Source organism: Lactuca virosa, chromosome 8 (assembly GCF_052849685.1).
Source record: "Lactuca virosa cultivar CGN04683 chromosome 8, Lactuca_virosa_CGN04683_v6, whole genome shotgun sequence".
Taxonomy (NCBI): domain Eukaryota; kingdom Viridiplantae; phylum Streptophyta; class Magnoliopsida; order Asterales; family Asteraceae; genus Lactuca; species Lactuca virosa.
The window spans coordinates 109,219,187-109,225,186 of record NC_136433.1 but is presented as its reverse complement, the minus strand read 5'-3'; positions in this window follow the sequence as shown (position 1 = coordinate 109,225,186).

The following is a 6,000-nucleotide window of genomic DNA, read 5'->3' as shown; positions in this document are numbered from 1 at the left end:
TAAAACGTCCTTATAGCCCCCATCCCAGCCTCCAGCACCCTAAAAGCGTTCCCCCTCAAAACCCTAGCCTCCATTGGTGAGCTTGAGTGATTCCTTCTTGATTTTGAGTGTTTTGGTGTATTCTTGGAAGGGTAGAAGTGAAGGAAAGAGAGAAGGTGCAAATGAGAAGAAAGAGATCCAGAAGCTAGCTTCCATTTGCTACTTCATCTGGTAATAAAGCCTCTACCTTGTTCATTTTCCTAGTAGATCTTCATATATGCTTGTTTTGCCACTTTTGGGACATTTCAAGGTCCAAACTCGAGATTGGAGCTTCCTTAGGGTAGTGAGCTATAGATTTGGACATCATTGAACCCCAGGAGCTCAAAATAGATACCTTTATGCAAAGCAAGGTCTTGTTCCAAACCCTAGGTTCCCATTTCTAGCTTATTTTGGTGTTTTAGCTTCATGCCTCTATGCATGCACGTAAAGTTGGCAACTTTACGTGTTATATCGGCCCTAGAAGCTCAGATCTATGAATTGGATGCACTGAAATCGATTAGAATCAACTGTTTAGTGAGGACATGCATAGGACTCGACGAGTTGCTCTTGGACTCGGCGAGTCGGAGCGCAAATCCTCCCGATTTCTCCGATTTTGGAATTGTGAGTTGAATCAGCGAGTGGAAGAGGACTCAGTGAGTTAGAACAAGGATCTAGAAGTAGAGGGACTCGACGAGTCCACGTCCCGACTCAGCGAGTCGAGTCGCGAGTTAGAGAAGTGTGAGTCCGGGAACTCGGCGAGTTCATAGTAGGACTCGGCGAGTAGAGTCAACCAGGAAGTTGACTTTGACCAGGGGTAAAATAGTCATTTTACCCTGAGATTAGTTATCAATATTTGATTTAGTGTTTATGGGATTTGTAGTCGGGGAGTTCCGGAGCAGCAGTCAGACAGTCTCAGATTTAGCACCTCAGCAGCCAGCGTTACGAGGTGAGTTTTCCTTCCAGTAGGAACGGGTCTACGGCCACAATGCCGGCCCGTTTAGTTAGCAGTAGTTCCGGACTCCGGTCTGATGCAGTAGTTCAGTGTGCTTGATGTCTTTTTGATTCAAGTATGTCTTTGTGTTATGTGTTCCGGACTTCGGTCCGATGCAGTATGCGGTATATGTGTTTATGCTAGTAGTTATGATTATGCTATGCTATGTTCAGTCAGTTCCGGACTTCGGTCCGATGCAGAGGGCAAGGCCCTGGTTAGTTCCGGACATTGGTCCGATGCAGTTTCCGGACTTCGGTCCGATGCAGAGGGCAAGGCCCTGGTTAGTTCCGGACTTCAGTCCGATGCAGTTTCCGGACTTCGGTCCGATGCAGAGGGCAAGGCCCTGGTTAGTTCCAGACTCCGGTCCGATGCAGTGGGCAAGGCCCAGTAGTTGCTTTATAGATTATTGTATGGTATGTGGTAGTTCGGGGGAGCTCACTAAGCTTTGTCCTTACAGTTTCAGTTTTTGGTTTCAGGTACTTCCGCTAGTAAGGGGAAGAGCTCGGGATGATGGCATGGTACACACCACAGCTTCAGTTTATCCTGGGAGTTTTATTCGGATATTTTGATATGTTTTGACATCAGTTGATTTGATAAATTTATTATGACATTTTGAGACGCATGATCCATGGATTTATCTTGTAATATATGATAGTATGGTTTAGTAGAGTTCTCAAACGAAAATTTTTGGGTTGTATTTTTGGGATGTTTCAAGTTGGTATCAGAGCCTTGGTTTGAGGGATCCAGGCACACTTTCAGGTATGACTGGACTCAAACTAAGGCAATGGTAAAACATTTTCAAAAGAAAAATGTTTTCGAAAGAATTTTTTGAAAAAGAAACTTAAAAAGAAAAGAGTTTTGAGAAAGGGAAAAGGGTGTGGTGCATGCGATCAGCCGAGTTCAAGTAAGTACTCCGAAATTACCCATACAAGTTTATGTTATAATTATCAGTTCCAGTTTCAGTAGAACAACATGCTAGAATAGGACTAAGGATCTAGGAGGATGCCTTATGTGCCTGTTATATGTGTTTCAGCTTATTGAGAATTACATGCTAGTATTGAGTAGACAGCAGTTGGATAGACTGTTTAGGTTATGCCTGATAGTATGAGCTTAGCATTGTATGCTAGTACAGTTTCTCGTTATGAGGATAGATTTGCTTGAGTAATTTCCTGTGTCTGAATGGTGCTTGCTTCGTGCTTTGTAGGACTCGAAGTGATGGGAGTTAGCCATTAGGTGAATACGTCACGTCACATGTGATCAGGGTTGAATAATCTCAGAGTACTGGATTTGGACCTATTGCGCAGCTCTTGTTTGAGTCTAACCGTTGTAGGGACGAGTCTTTTACTCGAAGGATTATCTGAGCCTCGTTACATGTGATGGTATTCAGGTGATGGCTAATTGGCATTACAAGGAGGCCTTCAGCAGCTGAGGATTGGATTGGGTGGAGTCAGAGATTTCCCTAGGGCAAGCCTAGGATGAGAGTAGCAGAGATCAGTAGTAGTAGAAGTGACTTGGTGGAGTCGAGGCAGTACTTGAGGAAAGTACGGATAGATGTGGAAGGTAGTATGGGCCCGTACTACTGAAAGCAGAGGATCTGTACTTGAATCGAGGAAGGCTGAGATGAGACCAGGAAACTTGTAGTAGTAGCGATCCCTTGAGATATATCAGTGTTTCTGACGTTTGTCATGATGTGTTTCAGAATGGTGGTTTTACGCCCTAGGCCAGCAGTCGGCAGTTCAGGAGCCGACGAGGGATCAGGATCAGGCTCGGGGTCCGAGCAACTAGATGAGCAGACCAGGGAGTTCCTCTCTTCAGAGGTTACTCGCACCATACTTGAACAGACTCCTGTGATCTTCAGTTCGATCAAGGAGGGTATTTTAGAGCTGATGGACGAGAGGTTGAGCACCTTCTGTGCTGAGGTGGCGGCCATGATGGGGTCGTGCACACTCACCTTCAGGGAGTTCCGGACTTGTGGACCTCCAGACTACCATGGGGCGCGGGATCCCATTGCGAGTACCAGGTGGTTGGCGGATGTCGCCAATGCGTTCCGCACCAGCAGATGTCCCGAGGGGGACAAGGTCAGACTAGCATCCTGTCTTCTGAAGGACAGGGCACGAGATTGGTGGGAGGAGATCGGGCATGTCATCGGGGATGACGCAGCGCTTGATGCGATGACTTGGGCTGATTTTACTACCAGGTTCAGAGCCGAGTTTGCACCGGTTATTGAGGTGCAGCAGTTAGCCAGGGAGTTTCAGGATCTCACCCAGACTACATCGACAGTGGCGGAGATTACCGCCAAGTTCAGGGAGAGGGCTCTTCTCGTTCCTTAGTACGCAGCTGATGAGGAAATGAAGAAGGCCCGTTATCATGAGATGTTGCGGAGTGATATCCGCCAGTTTGTGAGCCGGTCCAGCTGTAAAACGCTGGATGATATGATTGTGAGGGCTCGTGAGAGAGAGATAGATTTGGAGATAGAGAAGAAGAGGAAGCCAGAGGCGGCATCTGGCACAGGGAGTTCGGGCAAAAAGCCCAAGGTATCAGATCACAGATCTAAAGGACAGCAGAGCCACAGTCGGTGTGGCAAGTGTGGGAGATTGCACGATGGGGCGTGCAAGGCAGGTAGTGCCGGTTGCTATAAGTGCGGTCGGACCGGGCATATGAGTAGAGATTGTACAGCTACTACCACCACCACCACAACAGCTGAGCTGATTTGCTTCCATTGCAATCAGAGGGGACATAAAAATTCCCAGTGCCCGAGTTTAGCAGTAGCAGGGAAGGTAGGTGGCAGCACCTGCCCCTGCTACTTTGAGGATTACAGACGGCCGTCAGGGCCGGGGTAAGGCGCCAGTGGCGAAGAGTAGAGCTTTTCAGATGACAGCAGAGGAGGTGCGAGCGACTCCTGATGTGGTGACGGGTATGTATTTTCCTCTTATCTCTTTATTGATATTGATTGTTTCTCATGGTTATATGTTTTCGTATAGGGTCGTTCTTAGTGAACGACATTTCAGCTACAGTATTGTTTGACTCGGGGGCTACCCGATCATTTGTTTCACTTGCGCTTAGCAAGAGGTTTAGCAGAGCTCCGGGGGAGCTGGATTGCCCACTTGAGGTTGAGATAGCTGATGACAGGACCGTCAGGGTCGCGAGAGTACATAGGGCGTGTTCGCTGCAGTTATTTGATGAGCAGTTTTCAGTGGACTTGGTTCCCATTCCCCTGCGAGGGAATAAGGTTATAGTGGGTATGGATTGGCTGAGCCCCAATGGGGCAGTGATTGATTGTGAACTGCAGTTAGTGAGGGTTCGCACTCCTAGTGGGGGAGAGTTAGTGATTCAGGGCGAGAGGCCACAGCGCGAACCGATTCTGTGTTCAGCAGCGAGAGCGAGGCGCTACGTTCAGTAGGGTTGCGCAGGGTACGTCACCTATGTCATAGATACCCGGGAGAAGGGTAAGGCGACAGTTGACGATGTGCCAGTAGTACGAGAGTACCCGGACGTATTCCCAGAGGATTTGCCTGGAATACCTCCGGAGAGACAGGTTGAGTTTCGGATTGACCTGGTCCCGGGTGCGGCTCCGATAGCCAAAGCACCTCATCGGTTGGCTCCTCCAGAGATGCAGGAGTTGTCTACGCAGCTGCAGGAGCTGCTAGACAAGAGTTTCATCAGGCCGAGTAGTTCACCATGGGGAGCCCCGATCCTGTTCGTGAGGAAGAAGGATGGGTCACACCGTATGTGCATAGATTATCGGGAGCTAAACAAGGTGACGGTGAAGAACCGTTACCCACTCCCGAGGATAGACGATTTGTTTGACCAGCTTCAGGGAGCATCTTGGTTCTCCAAGATTGACCTACGATTAGGATATCACCAGATGCGGGTCATGGATGAGGATGTGCAGAAGACCGCTTTTAGGACCCACTATGGTCATTATGAGTTTGTGGTGATGCCGTTCGGACTCACCAACGCTCCAGCCACGTTCATGGATCTCATGAAACCGCGTATGCAGACCGATGCTGGATCGGTCTGTGATAGTGTTCATTGATGACATCTTGGTTTATTCCAAGACTCGGGAGCAGCATGAGGAGCACCTGAGAGAGGTGCTAGAGACGCTGAGGAGGGAGAGACTGTTCGCAAAGTTCTCCAAGTGCGAGTTCTGGTTGCGCGAGGTGCAGTTCCTTGGACACCTCGTCAACCAGAAGGGTATACTAGTAGATCCGGCCAAGATAGAGGCCATGATGCAGTGGGAGGTCCCGAGGTCTCCAACTGAGATTCAGAGTTTCCTAGGACTGGTAGGGTACTACAGGAGATTCATCCAGGATTTTGATGGGTTTTGAGCATTCTAACACTCCTAAGTGTACATGCAACCCTAAATACCTTGGATCTATGTTTTCTCTATTATACATGCAATTATGAACTTTCCAAGGTATTACCCTATCTAGCATACAATACTTGATACTTGGGTAATCAAATGGATAGAATACATACCTTTGTTTGATGTAGCTTGTCTCCATGAAGCTTGAGTGCCTAGTGCCCCAAGTGTGACACCTCAAATGGTTCACACAACACCAAATGCACATGGAATGACTTGAGAGAAATGGAACACTCCTTGAAATCGTCTAGCCCTCATATTCACACATTAGTCCACGATTTCTTGAGCCATGGGATTCTTTTATATGGTGGCTATTAGGGTTACACCATGTAACTCATAACTTTACCCATTCCTTATGCTCCATGGATTTTAACCTCCATGGAGTATCCATGGGTCACCCCATGGACTTAGTCCAACATAAGAAATCTTGGATCACAAGCCCACATATATAAGAATGAATGATTTACACAATCAACTCATATATTTAATTAGTCTCCTTTTGATCACTTAATTAATTCCAAATTAATTCTTGATCAATACTAATTAAATAACCTTATTAATATATTAGAACTTATAATATATTAACCAACCTTAAGTGTTATTTCTCTCATTATAGTCTATCCAAATG